The sequence below is a fragment of the Plecotus auritus genome, assembly GCF_963455305.1.
Source record: "Plecotus auritus genome assembly, chromosome: 6".
Lineage (NCBI taxonomy): Eukaryota > Metazoa > Chordata > Mammalia > Chiroptera > Vespertilionidae > Plecotus > Plecotus auritus.
Window position 1 is genome coordinate 83,808,428 of NC_137773.1, and position 20,607 is coordinate 83,829,034.

The 20,607-nt window shown below is 47.8% G+C and overlaps 1 protein-coding gene across 1 annotated transcript in view; it reads right to left on the reverse strand.

Moving 5' to 3' along the window:
• Positions 1–18,581, reverse strand: part of GNG7 (G protein subunit gamma 7) — a 131,485-nt gene extending 112,904 nt beyond the window's left edge. Inside the window, exon 1 of the mRNA XM_080677076.1 lies at positions 18,480–18,581. The gene's annotated coding sequence lies outside the window, so the exon portion shown is untranslated. The remainder of the gene's footprint in view (positions 1–18,479) is intronic.
• Positions 18,582–20,607: the final 2,026 nt, after the last annotated feature.

The window sequence follows — 20,607 nt, forward strand, 5'->3', positions numbered from 1 at the left end:
GAGCTTTAGGCCTCAGAAAGTAACTTTATAAGAAAAGCAACTAGGGCCCCGCTGGTGTGTCTCTGTGGTTGAGCATGGATCCATGAACCAAGAGGTCACTGGTTTGATTCTCTGTCAGGAATCATGCCCGGATTGCTGGCTTGATCCCCAGTGGGGGGGCATGCAGGAGGCAGCCAATAGATGTTTCTCTCTCATCAATGTTTCCATATCTCTATCGCTTTCCCTTCCTTTCTCCCTAAAAAAAAAAAAAATCAAATAAAACATATTTAAAAAAGAAAAGCAAGTAGGGCCCTGGCCAGTGTGGCTCAGCAGGTTTTCACCCCATGCACCAAAAGGTCACCACATGCCAGGGCACATGCCAGGGTTGCAGGTTCAATCTCCAGTAGGGGGCATGCAGGAGGCAGCTGATAGATGTTTCTCTTTCACATTGATGATTCTCTCTTTTCCTCTCTCCCTAAAATCAATAAAAAACATAAATTTAAAAAAAGAAAGGAAAACAACTAGGCATTTTTTTGGCCTCTATCATTATTTAACACTAGTGACCCAGAGCGCGAAATCTCGGGAGACCCGGGACCCCGCCCCGAGTCCCAGAGTCCTGCCTGTGGGGCCAACGCTCTGAGTCCCAGAGTCCCGCCTCCTGGTGATGGATTGTGATGGCCTGAGGGCATCACAGTCTGATGGCATGAGGACCACCTAGGCTTTTATTAGTAACATTCTATCATTGGATTTTCTCATATCATTGCACTTTCTTTGAAAACATGGTTTCTCATGGCAGCCCATATATTCACACTGAGGTGTATCATAACTGATTAGCCCATTTCCTTACTATTGACTATTTGGACTGCTCCCAATTTTTGCTTTATAAATAACTAGAGGCCCGGTATACGGATTCATGCACCAGTGGGGTCCCTCGGCCTGGCCTGCACCCTCTTGCAATCCAGGACCCCTCAGGGGTGTCGGACTGCTAGTTTCGGCCTGATCCCTGAAGTGGATCCCTGAGGGACCCCACTGGTGTACAAATCAGTGCACCAGCCTCTAGTATGCATATAAGATCTTTGGTTAATCTCTTCCCGCCCTCCCCTCTCCCCTCTCCCTGCTCCCTTCTGAGATTCATCAGTCTGTTCCATGTTTCCATGCCTATGCATTGAGCGTCTGCCCCCTGGTGGTCTATGCACATCATAGCTACCGGTCGAATGGTCAAACGGTCAAACGGCCAAAAGGTCAAGCAGTTGCTTAGGCTTTTATATATAGAGAGATGCTGCTGAGCCCAGCTAATGTGGTTCAATGATTGAATGCTGACTTAGAAACCAAGAGGTCCTGGTTCTATCCTCTGTCAGGGCACATGCTCAGCTTGTGGGCTCAATCCCCAGTGGGGGGTGTGCAGGAGGCAGCCAATCGATGACATTTATCTCTCATCGATGTTTCTATCTCTCTATTTCTCTCCCTCCCTCTTTCTCTATAAAAATTAATAAAAAAATTAAAAAATAATGAATATCTTTATGTTTATCTCTAATTACTAATGTATCCCTAAGTATTTATTTTTAGAGATACTATATGGGATTGGAGAGCATCAAATAGTTTTAAGGTTCTTGAAAATACATTAATAAACTATTGTTGAGAAAGATAATTCCATTTTATTCTATCCTGTCCACGCTCTCTTATCTTTTAACACTGCTATTATCTTTTATTACTTATCACTTATTTTTAAAGTGAAAAATAAAGTCTTCTTGTGTGTGTGTGTTTTTTTAATAAACTTTTTACTATGCAATAATTTAAGATTTACAGAAGAGTTGCAAGGATAGTACAGACATCTCCTGCATATCATTCACCCAGCTTCCCCTAATGTTAACAACAACTTACAGAACCAGGATACATTTGTCACAATTAAAACATCAATGTTGCTATTAACTAAACTCCACAGTTTACTCAGTTTTTCCACTAATGACCCTCTTCTGTTCCAGGATCCCACACTGCATTTATTACACTTTCTATAAATTATCCCTAGTCTTTAAACAATCTAGCAAGCTAAAGTTTAGCATCATTTAGCTGATGAGAAGATGGAGGTTCAGAGAGGTTAAGTGACTTGTCCAAGTCACACAGCTGCTGAGTGGCATAGCCCAGACACAATCCATACCCTAGGGACTCCAAATCCAGGACTACTCCACGCATGCCTCCTGCCCTCTCATCCCATCCCAAGTCCCCCTCCTAACACACGAAGGTTGGTCTCTAATTCTCCACTGACACACCAGGTGATCCAAGGCAAGGTAATCCAATTTGTGTATCATGACAAAATTAAACAGGCATCCTTCCCTTCAAAGAGCCACCCTGAGCAACTTTCAACTTTCAAAACAGTATGTCATCTCATGACATCCTCAGAAACTGCCTTCAGAGAGAACAGAAATCTTATACTTGAGAAATACAGCCCTGTGACTTGGCAATAATATCTCCCTTTAAACCAAAGCCGGCCCCGTTCCTGTTGAGCCATCCACCTTATCTACCACTGAGTGACCGACTGTTGGCTAGGTAGACGGCACACTAAGATAGTCCCCCTATGACCCCTCCACTCCTGGTCCTCAGGCCTTGTGTCATCACCTCCATGAATGTGGGGATACCTGTAACTTGCTTCTAACTACTGGAATATGGCTGAAGTGATGGGGTATCATTTCCATGATTATCTTTTTTTTAAATAGCTAACATTTTTTTAAATTGTCACCCAAGGATATGTTTTTATTGATTTAAGAGAGGAAGGGGAAGAGAGAGAGAGAGAGAGAGAGAGAGAGAGAGAGAGAGAGAGAGGGAGGGAGAGAGAGAGAGAGAGAGAGAAACATCAATGTGAGAGAGAAACAATGATCAGTTGTCTCCCATATGCACCCCAACCAGGAATCAAACCCGAAACAACTTCGAATGTCCTGACCGGGATTCAAACCCGCCACGGTCCGGACGACACTCCAACCAACTGAGCCACCCAGCCAGGGTTCCATGATTATCTTAATGCGAGAATGTAATTCCCATCTTGTTAGAAGACTCTCTCCTTTGCTCCTGTGATGAAGCCAATTTCCATGCTGGGAAGGCCCACCTGCCAACAGCCAAAAATCTGAGAGTGGCCTCCAGTCAATAGCCAATGAAACACTAAACCATGTCAACAGCCATGTGAGCAAGCTTGGAAGTGGATCCTTCCCAAGTTGAGATAAGACCGCAGCCTAGGAGACAATCTGACTGCAGCCTAAGCTACCTCAAGCGGAAGACCCAGATTCCTGACCCATGCATACTGTGTGAGACAATAAACCGTGTTGTTTCAAGCCACTGTGTGTAGTGATTTGTTATGCAGCATTAGCAGACGAATGTAGGCTATTTCGCAAATTCAAATCTACCCTCAAAAGATAAAAATCTGAAAGACGTTAGGAACATACAAATGTGCACATTTGAAATATACAAAAGCAGAGCAGCCCAGCTTGAAGGCCATCACAATGGCAACACTATTGGAAGTGCAAGGTCTCCCACGGTGACAGAAAAAGGAGAAAACACCTGCTCAATGTGAGACTGGGGGTGGTGAAGAAAACAGAGCTATTTTTCGAGAACATTCATAACCCAAGAGTTTCATACTCAATGGCATATATACTACCAGGCATATTTTCTGCGTTACTGGGTCTGAAAGCTGTGCTGTTGTGTATCCCCTAAAGGAAAAGCTGATTCAGAAAACAATGCTATACGTTATATATATATCATACTACTCTCCTTAAAGCAGAACTGTCCTAACGCCTCTCCCTTGGTTGAGATGAGAATAGATAACAAACCAGATTTTTACACACTGGGGACTGGTGATATTTTAACACATGGAAAGTGCTATGTGATTGCAAACTGCTTTATATTCCTCACACATACCATCAGCTACAGCAACCCCCCTAACAGTTGATCATGTTCGTAAATGAACCAAACAGACCACGTTCTAGGAGACAGACCCACAATGGGCTCTCCGCCAGAGGGGTCTAATTAAATCCCCCAAACATCACAGAAAACAGGAGTCTGGCTTCTATGAGAATTGAGGCTTAGGGACCACGTGGAAGGGAGAGTGCCATGGCCACGTTCAATATTATTCACAAAAAACAGGAAATGCCAGCCAGGTCACTCAGAGGTAAAGAAGCTGTGAACATTATTTACCAAACCAAGCTGGTTAGAGACCAGAACTATCAGCCTGCACAGCCCCTCTCCAAGGACGGCTCTGAAGGACAGCCATGACCTAAACTGATACATGTGTGGGTCTAGACATGCAAAGAACTGCAGGGAAAACATTTTCCTAGGGTCCTATAGGGCACGAAGGAAAACTTACATTCAAACTTACATTCCTTGCACAGGGATTTTCAATGAGGGGAAGGGGGTCCATTTTGCCCCCAGGGGACACTGGGCACATATGTTGTTGTCACACCTGGAGGTGCTCCTGATATTGAGTGGGTAGGGGCCAGGGATGCTGCTGGATACCCAAACATGCCTGGGACAGCCCCCCATGGAGAACAACCTGCCCTGATTCTCAGCAGGTGGTTCTCCTGGGGGGACCCTGCCCAGTCTGGCCCTCAGGTCTAAAGGGACTCGTTCCTCTTTATTACAGACCCAAATCTGTGTCATTACCACAGAGGAAAAAGGCCGCTAATTACATTTCCACATGTGCTACTGAGAATTTTTCTAGGGAAGAAGATTTGGGAACATCATCTAAAGACAAAACGTTCCAGCAGTCCGAGCTCTGAGCGGTGCTTGAGTTTCACTCTGACATGTCAACGGGACGTCACATGAAAATTCCAAGTGGGTTTTGTGGTTTTTTTTTGGCTTTGATCCCTTTGCATACAACAGGGGGGTAGCTTCTGCCTCCAGGGGATACTGGGTGATGTCCGAGGTTCTCACGACTGTGGGTATTCCTAGCATGCAGTGGGTGGGGGCCAAGGATGCTGCTCAACACCCCACAGTGCCCAGGGCAGCCCCACATAAAATGACCCAGCCTGAGTCCACAATGCCAAGGGAGAGACCCCGGTCTTACAGGAATGAGTCTGCAGGAGAGAGTATGGCGTAGAAGGTCAGAAATGTGGGTGCTGGGCGTTGCACCTTGGAATAACAATGCTGATGAAAACCAGTGGAGCAGATAATTGCACACACAGATCAAGCAATTACCTCATATTGTACCTGACATAACTAAGAGCTAAGTTTTATTCATTCCCCATTTTACAGGTGGGGACACAGATGGGGGAAGCTGGAAAGAGCACTGGAATGGGTTGGTTTTTTATTAGAAACCTGGAGTCACCATGTACTCACTGCACGACCAGGGCAGGTTTTACAACGGCTCAGCTTTCCGACTGCTTTATTATTTTTTTTAAATATATTTTTATTGATTTCAGAGAGAAAGGGAGAGGGAGAGAGAGACAGACACATCAATGATGAGAGAGAATCATTGACTGGCTGCCTCCTGCAAGGCCCCTATTGGGGGTCAAGCCCGCAACCCAGGCATGTGCTCTTGACCAGAATCGGACCTGGGACCCTTCAGTCCAAGGGCCAACGCTCTATCCATTGAGTCAAACTGGCTAGGACTACAATGGTGAATTTAATGTTACGTGTAATTTACCACAAAACAGAACAAAGTGGAGTGAGCAGAAGTGGACACAAGGAGGTGAGTAGGGAGTTCATGTTGCCCTGAGTACAGAGATTGGGGGTGGGGTGGCGGGGAGATGGGAAGTAAATGAGACAATGTCTGGCGTGTGATCCATTGACTACCAGGACTCTAGCCCTAGGGAGTGGGCAACATGGCAGGAGACAGTCCCATACACCCAGCATCTGGCAACATCCTTTCATTTTTGCTGAGTAAAAGGAGGCCATGGAGGAACAAGCCTCATGCAACAAAGGGTCCCATTCAGTGTACCAAAGCCCCCTCTCCAGGGAGATGACCCCTGGCTGTCCAGTTTCACTTTTAAAGGACACACCAGCCGAAACCGGTTTGGCTCAGTGGATAGAGCGTCGGCCTGAGGACTGAAGGGTCCCGGGTTCGATTCCGGTCAAGGGCATGTACCTTGGTTGCGGGCACATCCCCAGTGGGTAGTGTGCAGGAGGCAGCTGATCGATGTTTCTCTCTCATCGATGTTTCTGGCTCTCTATCCCTCTCCCTTCCTCTCTGTAAAAAATCAATAAAATATATTAAAAAAAAAAAAAAAAAAGGACACACCAAATACCTGCCCACAAGACAGCCTGCTTTCCAGCAACCCTCTCCTTTCGCCAGAGATCCAGGGTCGTCACTGAGGGAGGCGGCAGACCAGGAGACAGGGCAGGGGCACCCCTGCTGTCACATGGTTTCCAAGCCTTGGGCCACCTGAGTCACAACCGTATCCCTGGATATAAAGCTCTTCCTTTAGCCCTAACCAGTTTGGCTCAGTGGATAGAGCGTTGGCCTGTGGACTCAAGGGTCCCAGGTTCGATTCCAGTCAGGGGCATGTACCTTGGTTGTGGGCACATCCCCAATGGGGGGGTGTGTAGGTGGCGGCTGATTGATGTTTCTGGCTCTCTCTCCCTCTCCCTTCTTCTCTGTAAAAAATCAATACATTTATAAATAAATAAATAAATAAATAAATAAATAAAGCTCTTCCTTTATTAACACATGGTACCTATGCAACACGTGCTAAAACACTCAAGTCCAGTTTATTTCGGTCACCAGAGGTGGGATCATCCAAGCCCGCCCCTCCCCCCACCCCACCCCCACACACATACTTACGTGGATTTGGCACAGGGAGGACCCATGTGTCTCAAACTAGATGAAGCTGTTTCTCCTGACCCTGCAGTGTCTGTGGCCACATATATAAAATGATGAGTTTCCAACTCCCCAAACACTGCCTGGGCCAGGAGGTGAAGGCCATCCTAAGGGTGATGTCATCTGGGTGTCAGGACCCCTGATAGGCTGTGATGAGAATAGCACCTCACCTCCGTGTTCCCCAAAACCTATGACTAGGGTCTTATCACGAGAAAACACCAAATAAACCCAGATCCAGGGACATTCTACAAAACTCCTGACCTGTCCTCATGATTGTCCAGGCACGAAAGGAATGTCGGAGAGCGCCACAGCCCAGAGGGACTAAGGAGCCATGATGACTAATGTCACATGGGGGGGCGGGGTTCCTGGATGGAGTCCTGGGCCAGCAAAGGGACATTAGAGGAAAATCTGAATAAAGTACAGACTTTAGTTGATAGTAATGGGACCGTGTTAATATATCAGCGTGGCAAAGGCGCCCTGGAAAGGACCGTAAGATGCTAACATGGGGAGAGTACACGGGAACTCTGTACTGCCTCTGCAACTCCTCTGTACATATCAAGTGAGTCCAAAAGTAAAAAGCTAATTAATAAAATAAAAGACAGGTCTAGGAACTCAGTCCACTACCTTCCTCAGAGACGCTCACGTGGGGTGCTGTTCAGCATTACACAGCGGAGCGATGGGTACAGATGCAATCTTATCCTGGGGAGAGGGAAGGGGAGAAGAGGGGACACTGCCCACAGTGGAAACAAGAGGCAGAACCAAGACTGGAATCTGAGGTTCCAGAACCTGGGTCCTGGTCCTTCTGCGCTACAAACCTACATACACAGCTCTGAAGCTGTGGACACCATGGACACACTTTGGTTTTCTTTACACATCTCTGAGAGACTCCTAGAACACTTCAATGACAGAGAGAAAGAGAGGGTGGGAGGTAGGCAGGGAGACAGATATGAAGAGAGATGGGGAGAAACAGACTGACAGACAGAGGAGGAAGGGAATGAGGGGGGAAGAGAGAGGGGAAGAGAGGAGCCAAACTATTTTTAAACAATAAAAAAATGCCCAGCCCGCCCTAGCCGGTTTGGCTCAGTGGATAGAGTGTCGGCCTGCGGACTGAAGGGTCCCGGGTTCGATTCCGGTCAAGGACATATACCTTGGTTGCGGGCACATCCCCAGTAGGGGGTGTGCAGGAAGCAGCTGATCGATGTTTCTCTCTCATTGATGTTTCTAACTCTCTATCCCTCTCCCTTCCTCTGTAAAAAAATCAATAAAATATATTTTTAAAAAAAAATGCCCAGCCCATCCACAAACCCCAACCAGCCCCATTTCCTCCCATCACGCCCGGCTGTCTATCGACCATCCAAAGTTCAAGTCAAAAGCAACTCTACATTTCATTAAGTAACAATGTGAAGAAAAAAAAATCTTCCATTTCTTGCCCTGCTGCAAATATTTAAAACTCAGCCCACAGGAAGAACTGGTGAGCTGTCAGTTCTCACTAAAGAGAAAGGCGTTTCGCCGGACCAGTGAGGCTCAGTGGTTGAGCATCAGCCCTTGCACCAAGAGGTCACTGGTTCAATTCCTGGTCAGGGCACATGCCTGGGTTGCAGGCTCAATACCCAGTAGGGGACGTGCAAGAGGCAGCTGATCAATGTCAATGTTTCTATCTCTCTCTCTACCATTTTTTATTGTTTAAAAATAGTTTGACTCCTCTCTTTTCCCTCTCTCACTGTCTCTCTCCCTCCCTCCTTTATCTGTCTATCTCTCCCCACCTCTCTCTCTCTTGAGAGAGAGAGAGAGAGGCAATTCGAAGTTCAGCTGGTGTTGAACAAGACCCTCCTGGGCTCCAGCTAAAGGAAAAGCTTGTCTTCACTATAACAGTCTTCAGCTGGTTTTCAAACCTCACTCAGGGATGGATGGTCTACCTGGCAAACTGTGCCTTGGAACACTGTTGAAAAAACACCTATTACTTGACGCCAAGGTTATCTGTCTACATATGCCTTTGGGTGGCTGGTGCTTTACTGAGTTACTAGTTTGTTTTTCAGTTTATGGTATAAAAGCTATGAGCACAAGACATTTACTGGTATACAGTTTTATGTTTGTATGTCTTTAAGTAACATTATAATAGGCATAACTGACATTTTAAAAAGTGATCTATTTTTGAACTGAGATGCCACAGTTCATCAAATACCAGACTCATTTTTTTAAATCGTCACCGGAGGACAAGCTTTTATTGATTTGAGAGTAAGAGGAAGGGAGAGGGAGAGAGAAATATTACTGTGAGAATGAAACACTGAAACCGCTGGGCCTCAGTATGCTGGACCAGAGGCATCAACGGGCGTTTTCTCAAAAGAGCCAGAGAATCAATATTTTCAGCTTTTAGAACCACATGGTCTCGTATGTGGTAGCATGAAAGCCACCACAGGCAACAGGTGAACAAATGCACTTGGCTTTGTGCCAATAAAACTTTATTTCTGGAAACTAAAAGAACTCTAATCTCTATGTGTCACAATTCATATAATTCTTTTGATTTTTTTAAACCATTTAAAAATGTAAAAACCACCTCAGTCCAGGGACCATATAAAAGTAAATGATGAACCCTGGCCGGTGTGGGTCAGTTGGTTGGATGTCGTCCAGAACACCAGGTGGCTGCTGGTTCGATACCCGGTCAGGGCACATGCAGGAGGAGGCTGATCGATGTTGTACTCTCATATCAATGTTTCTATCTCTCTCTCCCTCTCCCTTCCTCTCTCTTTAAAAATCAACAAACTGCCGAAACCGGTTTGGCTCAGTGGATAGAGCGTCGGCCTGTGGACTGAAAGGTCCCGGGTTCGATTCCGGTCAAGGGCATGTACCTTGGTTGCGGGCACATCCCCGGTGGGAGGTGTGCAGGAGGCAGCTGATCGATGTTTCTCTCTCATTGATGTTTCTAGCTCTCTATCTCTCTCCCTTCCTCTCTGTGAAATATCAATAAAATATATATAAAAAAAATAAAAATAAAAATAAAAAATAAAAATCAACAAACTATTAAAAAATAAAAAATGTTTTTATATGATGAGCTGAATTTGCCACATGGGCCATGCCGCCCCTGGAATGGACGACCTTGGGGACCTTTCTGGAACTGACTTTCTGAGATGCTCTGATTCTCAATCTACACTTTAACCAGCAGATACTTCCGTAGCTCTATATAACCCCTGAGGTGTCCAAATGCTAAACTGTATCACTATGCCTCCAGAGATTTTATTTTTCTCCTCAAATTTCCCCTATTCACTGCCTACACCTCCCATATCCAGCATGGCAGCCACCAGCCACATGTGGAATTGAGCATGTGGAATGCATCTCATTCTGAGAAATAAACATCTATGAGTTGCCAAATACACACCAGTTTCCAAAGACTTCACAGGAAAGAAAGGAAAGAAGGTCATTTACACCTTCTTTACGTTGATGACATGTTGCAATGATACTATTCTGGATATACTGGGTTACGTCAAATGTATCATTAAAATTAGTCTCGCCTGCTTTGTTTTTCCAGAATGAGGCTAGTCGAACATTTAAAATGATGTTTGAGGCTTGAATCCTGTTTCTATTGGAAAGCACTCTTTTACAGAGAGGAGAAGGGGGAAGAATAATTCATATAAAACTCAATAGCATGCCGAGTTACAACTTCCCAACAGGCACTTGAGGTGACTATGCTGTTCTCATTGCTTTGTCCATAAAAACAAAATAAGGGGGAGGAAGGGATGAACAGGTGGAGCACAGATGATGTGCAGGGAGATGAAACTATTCTGTATGACACTATAATGATGGATATGTGTCATTATACATTTGTCAAAACCCATAGAATGTAGAAGACAGAGAGTGAACCCTGCCGTCAACTATGATGTTGAGTAATGATGTGTTAATGCAGGTTCACCAACTGTAACAAAAGTCCACTCTGGTGGGGATCGCTGATAAAGGGGGAGGGTGTGCAAGTGTGAGGGCACAGGATAAAGAGGAAATCTCTGTACCACTGTTCAATTTTGCTGTGAACCTAAAACTGCTCTAAAAATAAAGTCTATTTTTAAAACCAAACGTATTTTTTATTTTAATGCAATCATAAATTCTCATTAGAAATAGTTCACCCAATGGTTCACAATCTGGGGTGGTTCTGTCTCCAGGGGACACTTAGTGATGTCTGGGGACATCTCTGGTTTTCACAACTGGGGGTGTTCCTGGTATCAAGAGGGTGAGGGCCAGGGATGCTGCTCAGTATCCCACAGTATTCAGAGTGGCCCCCCCAAAGATATTATCTACCCATTTCTCCAGTGCCATGGGGCAAGAGGGGAGACCTGATTTAGTCAAACCCCCATCTCTATAAAAGCCTAAGTGACCTTTACGACCAGTGGACCGCTTGACTGGTCAACCGGTCGTTATGACACTGCACTGACCACCAGGGGACAGATGCTCAACACAGGAGCTGCCCCCTGGTGGTCAGTGTGCTCCCACAGCCCACCTCTCGTGGCTGGCCAACCTCCCACGGTCCCTTCCTCTCCCCCCACCCCCCACCCCCCACTTTCTGTGAGATGGTGAGAATTTTTATTTTTCTTGTGTGGAGAAAGGGGGGATGGAGGAAAAGGAAGAACATTTGGCAACTGGGACCACATGGCACCGGAAAATCTGAATCTCACCCTGCAGGCAACTGCTTTCTGGGCAGTGCACTGTGCCCCCCCCCCCCCAAAAAAAAAGATATGCCTGTATCCTAACCCTGGTACCTGGGAATGGGATCTTATTTGGAAATGGGGTCTTGGCAGATGTAGTCAAGTTAGGGTGAGATCATACTGAATAGGGTGTCCTTAGAGAAGAGGAAGATTTGGACACACTTTTCAACTTGGCCTCAGCTTTTGGGAAGAATTCTGCTAAGGTGGTTGATCATTCAACCCTCCATCTTTCATATCTGACCACTCTCATATCTAATCAGGGTCCTCACCCCCTACCCTCCCCCAGACGATGTTGGATCACTCTGCCTGCAGCAGGAATCCTGTTAGCTGGTGCAGCCAGAATCCCCCTGATGTTTCTCCTTAGTGATTTTCCACCCACTGACCCCACCTGCTCCTTGGCTATAAGTCCCCACGGGTCCACGCTGTACTCAAAGTTGAGCCCAGATCTACACTAAGTTTTCTTCTCCCCATTGCAGGAACTCCTGAATGAATCTGTTTCTACCATGCTGACAACTATCTAACTCTGGGTCTCTCTGACAGGCACACAGGGAGAGGCCGTGTGATGGCAGAGGCAGAGACTGGAGAGATGCGGCTCCAAGCCCAGGAATGCTGGAAACCACCAGAAGCTGAAAGAGGCAGGCAGGACCCTCCCCTGGAGCCTCCAGAGGGAGCTTGGCCCTGTGACACCTTGACCTCGGACTTCTGGGTCCCAGAACTGGGAGAGAATAAACTTCTGTTGCTTCAAGCCGCCCTGTCTGTGGTGCTTTGTTACAGGGCCCCAGAAAGTCACTCAGACACAGAGAAGGCAGGTGGCACTGGGTCTTCTTCTCTGACCTCCCAGTCACAGCCTGTCTCTCCAGCACAATGTCTGCATGGACTTGGCTGGGTTCACCTCCCATCTCTGGTTCCTCCTGACTTTGTGTGTCCATCAAATTGGGCAGTTTCTTAAGGGGACAAGGGCAGGGGTCATGGCTTTGACAATGAAGGACAAGAGATCTGACCAGTAGTGACTGTCAGGAGGCAGAGCTGGTTCCCCTGGCCTCTGGCCCAGGTCCCTCCTCGTGTTAGCACAGAAATAGCAGGAAACCACACATGTGCACACACGCAAGCCCGCAGTGACGACAGCACACTCGCAACGAACTAACTGACAGACACCAAAGATGAACTGTCTCTATTTTATCATCTCCAAAGAGTTCACTTTCAGAAATTCCAAAAAAGGCAGCAATTTCTGCAAATCAGTTCATTTTGCTCAGCACCACATCCTGGCATCAAGTGGGAGGGGGCCCAGGGATGCTGCTCAACACCCCACCGTTCCCTGGTTTGCCTCCCACAGAGAATGACCAAGCCCCAAGGTCAACAATATCCAGGGGGAGACCCTGCAAGAGATGACAGGGAAAGACCCAGCCCCCACTTGGTGCTCACACAGGGCTGTGCCCCCCACCTGTCCTCTGGCTAATTTGTCAGTGCTAAGCTTCTCTCAGGTCTCTTTACCTAACATCTGTCCTATGCACAGGTGTTATCCCCAACCTCTCTGCCCCCTGAAAAACGTATTGTCGCCATCCGTACCTAAAATACAGATGGAATATATAGGCCTGGGATCCCATCTCCATCACCCTCAGGGACCCCAACTCAAGAAAGCTGGGCCAGGAACAGAATGGCCCTGGGTCCCCTGTCTCCATACCTCCCCTTGTGTGCACACAAGCGTTGTATTCACAGGGTGCTCCTGGCGCCTGGCACACGTTCTGATGCTTAAAATAGGCACACAACCAGCCTTTGTTGGGGAGAGGAAGGAAGGAAGGAAGGAAGGTTTCAGACAAAGGAGACAACAACCCAGCCAACCAGAAACCCTGGGCATGCAGTGGGGTGGGGTGGGCTGGAGCGGGGGGAGTGGCAGGGAACGGTGCTTGGAATCAAAGTAAAGGTCTTCAGGAAAGGTACAGGGGGCCGACGCCCGTGGTGCCAGGAAGGCTGTGTCTGTATGACGGACTTCTTTTTTTTTTTTACTGTCTCTCCCCCCATACCAAAAAAAAAATAAATTAGTTAAGAACTATAAAAAGTTAGGCAATGGCAAGAGTAAAATACACAAAAAATTATTAGTTAGAAGATTAGCATTGATCCACAACCAGAGAAAACTACGTGATCGAACATTTGTAACATGAGAAAACCAGGGGAGAGCTCGAACACAGTCCCCACCACCACAAACTACGCAGCTGAGTCTCCCTCATTTGGGGAATCACAGGGGTCAGCGCTTCGGGAGTGCAATGGATAAGCCTCTCCCTGGGAAAATCGCCTTGGTGACCATGGTATCTCCCTTGTCAGGTAAGTCTGTGAGGGATTTTTATTTTGCCGAGCGGGTGACAAGTTGATGAAAGTGGCAGGGAAATGACAAACCAATCTGTGTGTCATAGAGCAGACCCTGGTCATGTGGGGTTGACCCAGCAGAAGGGGGAGGACTGGAAGTTGACCCAGCAGCCGGGATGCTCTGCGTAAGAGAGTGAAGTACTTAATTCAGGGAAAGAAACGCAGAAGAGAGAGAGGTAAAATCCAGAGGGCTGACACCAGACAACACCCCCAAGCTTCAGTTTAGTGGGCTGTTGCCTGCCAGAAAAAAGAAAAAAAAAAGCCATTTATATAGCAGCATGATTCTTCAATGCTAAAGGTGGGAGCAGAGCAACCCAGATGTCCATCAAGGATGAATGGATAAACACAATGTGTCCATCTACACGAAAAGAAGTGAAGCACTGGCACTTGCTACAATGTGGATGAACCATGGACACATGATGCTCAGTGGGAGAAGTCAGGTACAAAAGGCCACACAGTATGTGATTCCATTCATTTAAAATGTCCAGAATAGCCCCAACCCAGTGGTCGGCAAGCTGCGGCTCGCGAGCCACATGCGGCTCGCGAGCCACATGCGGCTCGCAAGCCGCGGTTTGCCGCTCTGTTGACTAATGAGTTTGCCAACCACTGGCCTAGACTAAATGTTACCGTGTAGTTGGAAGCTGTGAGGATTAGGCAATTGTGGCATATTGTGTGCAAAGAGGTAAAGGGTAGTATATGACAGTGGTCGGAAAACTCAGTCAACAGAGCAGCAAACCGCGGCTCGTGAGCCGCAGTTTGCCAACCACTGCCCTAATCGGTTTGGCTCAGTGGATAGAGCGTCAGTCTGCAGACTCAAGGGTCCCAGGTTCGATTCCGGTCAGGGGCATGTACCTTGGTTGCGGGCACATCCCCAGTGGGAGGTGTGCAGGAGGCAGCTGATCGATGTTTCTCTCTCATCGATGTTTCTAGCTCTCTATCCCTCTCCCTTCCTCTCTGTAAAAAATCAATAAAATATATTTTAAAAAAATAAATAAAATGTCCAGAATAGGCAAATCCAGAGACAGAAAGTGAGTTAGTGGTTGTCAGGGGCTGGGGAGAAGATGGGGAGGAAGGGGGAGTGATTGCTGATGGGGACAGGGGACCTCATTGAGGGGATGGAATGTTATAAAATGAACTTCAGGGAGCCCTGGCCAGTGTGGCTCCGTTGGTTGAGCATCATCCCATGCACCAAAAGGTCGCCAGTTAGATTCCCAGTCGGGGCATCCAGGTTGCTGGCTCATCCCCAGTAGGGGGCATGCAGGAGGCAGCCAATGGATGTTTCTCTCTCTCTCTCTCTCTCTCTCTCTCTCCCCCCCCTCTCTCTTCCTCTCTCTCTAAAACTCAACAAAAACACATTTTTAAAAAAATAACAAAGGTGCCATTTAAAAATAAAAATAAAATAAAATGGGTTTAGGGGGATGGTTGTGTAACTTGATAAACCTTACCAAAAAAATTAAACTATGTGCTTAAAATGACTGAGTTTTATGATATGGAAATTGTACCTCAATTTAAAAAAAAAAGTAAAAAACAATGACTTTCCCCTTTGTAAGGTATTCAAGGAGAACGATTAGCCATTTCTGGAAGAGTCTCAGAGCTGCACAAAGCCTCCTGCCCACCCGCTGGCAGGACAAAATACACTGAGAGAATTCAGCTAATCTGCAGGGTGGTCAAGGAGGAGAAAGATGAAGAGACTGCCTGGGACATGTCACTGCATCTTTGAGCTTCCCATCAGGTCACCAAGTCTCCTGGGCAACTGAACACTTTTCTCTAGACCCTGAAGAGTGGGAGGCCATGCCAAAAGGCAGCGCACGATAGAAGGGATGAAAATCAAGGTCCAGAACTATCAAAAGAAACAGTGGAACCAGAGGGAAGCTCCCCAACATCAGCAGGGACCTGGGATTCCAGGAGCCATCCCTTAGAGGACCCAGGGGACCCAGGCCAAGCCCTTAAAGAACCCAACCAGGGGTGAATGGGAGACAAAGCTTCAATAGCTGCTGTTGTCAGTTAAGACACAAAGGAAGGGGGAGAATAAGTGTATCAATATCCAGCAATCACACAACAGTCCTGGGCACCTGCCTCCCTAAAAAAGCTCCAGAAAATTCCAAAGTCTTGGAGGGCAGGCCCACCGACCCTTTTGTAAGAAATTATGCAAGAAATTACAACGGAGTTTCAAGAATATGAATGATCTGGTAAATACGGTTTCAAAGACGATTATTTGTTTACAGGTGCAAATGAAGAAACCTGTGATAACAGCTTGAACGGAAGAAGCTTTTTACACTACTACATGGTGGACCAGAACGGAAATGCCTCCATTCAGTAAACAAGGAGCTGAATTGTCTGTGTGTCAGGATGCTTCCCATTCAGTTGTCTTTCCCTCCAAACAATAGGGCCCAGGATTTACAATGGTGTCGGTCACAGGATCTTTCCTACTGAAGACCAAGAATTCCCTGAAGAACTCAAGCTTCACGCTCTAGGTCAAAACCAAGGAAGCAGATTGCACACTTTGGCATCTTTCAATGACTGGAATAGATTACTTAATCCCAGATTCAAAATCAGTCTAAGTGGTCAAAGGCCGCACAAAAGACCCACCTAGAAAGAGGTCAGTGTTTCTAAAATTCTCTAAAAGCGGTGTGATTTTTTTTCCCTCTTATAGCAACAACCCCCAAATCTGGGCTGAACTTCCTAAGGATCAAAGGTAAGAATGTGGTTTTTAAAGAAGAAAACAACTTAGTTTTCTTTATAACAGGGGGTCTCACCCGGGGCAATGTTACTCCCAGGGGACACTGAGTGCCATCTGGGGACATCTGTGGTTGTCATGACTGGGGGTGATCTGTCATCGAGTGGGTGGGGGCCAGGGATGCTGCTCAGCACCCCACAGTACCCAGGACCGCCCCAAAGGCAGCTGAGCCTATGGAAGGACCCAGGTCTCTCAGGGTAGATAATCATGGCCCAACAGTTCCTTCGGGTGCACACATCCGAATGGCTCCTGTGGGGGACACCTACGTTGGAATGTCCCATGCAGCCTTCTCTTAAGTAGACATGCTTGTTCCTTAACAAACCTTCAGAATCTCCTGGCATCAGATTCAAACAGATTCTTCTTTTTCTGGTATTTCCCCCCCTCGCTTTTAACAATAGGGACTTTTCTTCTTTTTCTTTTAGCAGATTTTTGTGTGAAAGCACAAGGAGTGATTCTTATGTGCACCCCCAAGGCTGAAGAACTGGAGTCAAGCTCTGATTCCTTCCCTCCCTCCCTGACAACCCAGTTATTCTATCCACCCACCTTTCTCCCCTCCCCCCCAAAAAAATACCTTAATTTAGAACATTATTATCAATGCTGCACGTAGCCTCGCCATGTGCCAGGAGTGTGCTAGGTGCATGCATTCTCTCATCTGACTTTGACTTCCCCAGTGGTCCTATGAGGTGCCTGCTACTGTTGTGTTATTCCTATCTTATGGAGTAAACAAAAACTCCCAGAGGCCATTTGGCCAAGCCAGAGTCTGATACACTGTTAATCTTGGGGAGACCTTGGCATCTGAGAATCAGGTTTGTGAACCTGGCCTTTGCCTCGCTGACACCTAGCAAGAGTGGGAGCCCTCTCTTCCCTGCTGCTCATCAAGCCTGTCTTCTCCCACCCACCTTCCACCCCCTAGCAACCCCCGTTACCCAGGAATAATAAAGTGCCAAAGTGCTGCCCACATCCCTCAGTATCATTGTCCCCAAAACTCCCACTTTGGTTCTTCGCTCCTGAGCCCAAAAATTCCTGGAGAATTCAGTCACCGACACCAGCCTTTTCTGCTTCCCAAGACGCTCTCCTATGCACCCTACATCCCAGACACAGACCTCGCAAAGTATGCTGAACTCCTCCAGCTCACTGGTGCTAAGGGGTTTCCACCTCTCCCTCCCTTCTACACCAAATGATTAGCGCCCCCCCCCCCCCGCAAAAAAAGAGGGGACCAATCCCTTCCACAGTCCTTATAACTGAGTTCCAACGAAGACCCCACCCAATTTCCCCCTGATTAGTCAACTTCCCACAAAACACCTGCCATCCCTCTATCCCACCATCACTCGGCCCCACCTTCTTTCTCATCACCCCATGCACTCCTAACTCCACATCCCTCCGACCCCTTCTAAAAGGGGCTGCTGACTCCACCTCCATCCCTCAGCCCTTCCCTAATTCTGCCCTCTGGCCCCTTCTCAGCTCACCCAAACCCCATATTCCTCCATCACCCTTCCCGGACAACTCGACCCCACAATTCCATCCCCAGCTCACTACTCACCTAACCTCCACTTCAACTAAACTCCCGGCCCCCTCCTCAAATAACCTTCACCTTCAAGTCGAACCCTATCCCCTCCCCAGCTAACCTCGACCCCCAACCTCACCCCCAATGCCCTCCCCAGCTAACCTCGACTTGAACTTCAGTCACCTCCTCAGCTGACCTCGACCCCAGTCCTAGCCCAGACCCCCAACTCCAGTCCCGCAGCGCCCTCCTCAGCAGACACCGACCCCCAAGCCGGCAGCCAACGGGAGCACTCTCTGCGCCCCCCACCCCCACCCCGGGCTGCCCGAGCCTACCCTCCGCCCCGGCCGCCCCCCAGCGGCAGAGATGAGGGCGGCGGATCTTGTCCGGGACCACGACCGCACGCGCCCTTACCTGTACTCCGGCCGCCGCGGCCGACTCAGCCCCGCTGCGCAGCCGAACCCGCCGCCCCGAGCGCCAGCGCTCGCTCCCCTCTGGGGGCGGGGCCGACGAGCGGGGGGCGAGCACTGGAGCCATCGCAGCCAATCGTGGGCCCCGGCGGCGGGAGCCCGGCCTAGGGCGAGGCGCAGGGTGAGCAGCGGAGTAGGCTGCGCGCAGGAGAGGGGGCGGGGCTCCGGGCGTGAGCCGGGCCTGGAGGCGGAGCGCTGAATGGCACCGTTGCTGGCCACCCGAGAGCGGGTACCGCGCGGGGGGGCGGGGCTATGCTAATAAGCAAATAGAGCACTGTGTGGGACTCGGGCCGGGCGACACGCGGGTTTCCAGAGGCGACTTGGTGACGCCAAGGAGGCGTGATGCTTTTCGCGAGTTCGAATCCCGAGTGGGGGCTCGAGTTCGAATTCCAAATCCTAGATGTTGGGGCTCGCTTGCAGAGCGGGAAGAATGTCCCCTCTTGATCAGTCGCGTGACCTACAGGACACTAATAATAAATGCTCCCTTTTGTTGTACCCTCTGCATAAGGCTAGAAGAGAAATGATAAAATCCCCATTTTACAGAGGTGGAAATTGAGTCTCAGGTTAAACCAAAGTTCATTCGCCTAAGCCTGTCTCATAATTTCCAGGATTTCTCAATTTCCTATGACCTCTTTCCTTATGGAATGATCCAGAATCCTGCGGGACCTGGACCCCTGAGGTGTGCATTTTTTTAAAAATATATTTTATTGATTTTTTACAGAGAGGAAGGGAGAGGGATAGAGAGCCAGAAACATCGATGAGAGAGAAACATCGATCAGCTGCCTCCTGCACACCTCCCACTGGGGATGTGCCCGCAACCAATGCACGTGCCCTTGACCGGAATCTAACCCGGGACCCCTCAGTCCGCAGGCCGACGCTCTATCCACTGAGCCAAACCGGCTTCGGCAGGGATGTGCATTTTTAAGACGCTCCCCTGGAGAAAACATTTAGTATGTCTCCAAAAGCATCCAGAGCTCATGGAGGGAAGAGTTTTTTTACATAGGAGGATGCAGCCACCATAATCTGGGCCTGAGGAGCTTGGTGTAACACTGAGGTTCTGTGATCTGAGAGCTGCCCGCCTCCCAGCTGGGTGCCCCAGGGCTCCTATCATCCCAGTAGGAACCTCCCCTGCAGCCACAGAGAGAACCAAGTGCCTGGGGGACCATCTCACTCCCCAGCCTACATATCCTCAGAGGAATTACTGTCTGAACTAGAGTCGCAAACTAGTGGCTCCCCAGGCTTACTGTCTGAACAGGGTCTCAAGCTCACATGGTCCCTGGGTGAGATGTAGTTCAAACAGCCTTTAAAAATTCTAAATTCATTGCCAACATTTAAAAATCAGACGATTTCTTTTGATGTTGTAAACGTACTTTTTAAAAGATGAATTGTTTAAATGCTATGGCACATGACTTGTAAAAAAAAAAAAAAAGAAAAGAAAAACTACAAAAAGGTAGAATCATTAAATTGTGTCCCTCTGTTACAAAAAAAAAAAAAAATCAGGCAATTCACAAAAAGAAATCCAGATTTCCAGGTGCTTTTGAAAAATCAGAAGGTCTGGTGATTCCTGCAGCAGCTAGGTGCACAGCTTCAGGCAGGGCCAGGACTGGGGTGAGGCAAGTGAAGCATTTTCTCAAATTCCTTGCTATCAAGGGGTATATTTTTATATATTATACATTAATGATATATTTTTAAATTTCAAATTAAATGCTGAAATAATCCAGGATGAACAAAAATACTGTACCAAATTTTTCAAGAAAGACAAAATATGGTTCTGCACTTGTGCAAACCATCGTCCTTGCCTTTCCTTAGCCCGGGCCCTGTCAGGTCCTATCCTTATCTAAAAGATTAATGCATTGTTCACCACAGCTTCCTTTGCATTAAATAGTGCATTAAGGCTGGCCAGTGTGGGCTCAGTGGTTGAGTGTCAACCCATGAATCAAGTGGTCACCGGTTCAGGGCATATGCCTGGTTGAGGGCTCAGTCTCTAGTGGGGGGCGTGCAGGAGGCAGCCAATCAATTATTCTCTCTCATCATTGGTGTTTCTATCTCTCTATTCCTCTCCCTTCCTCTCT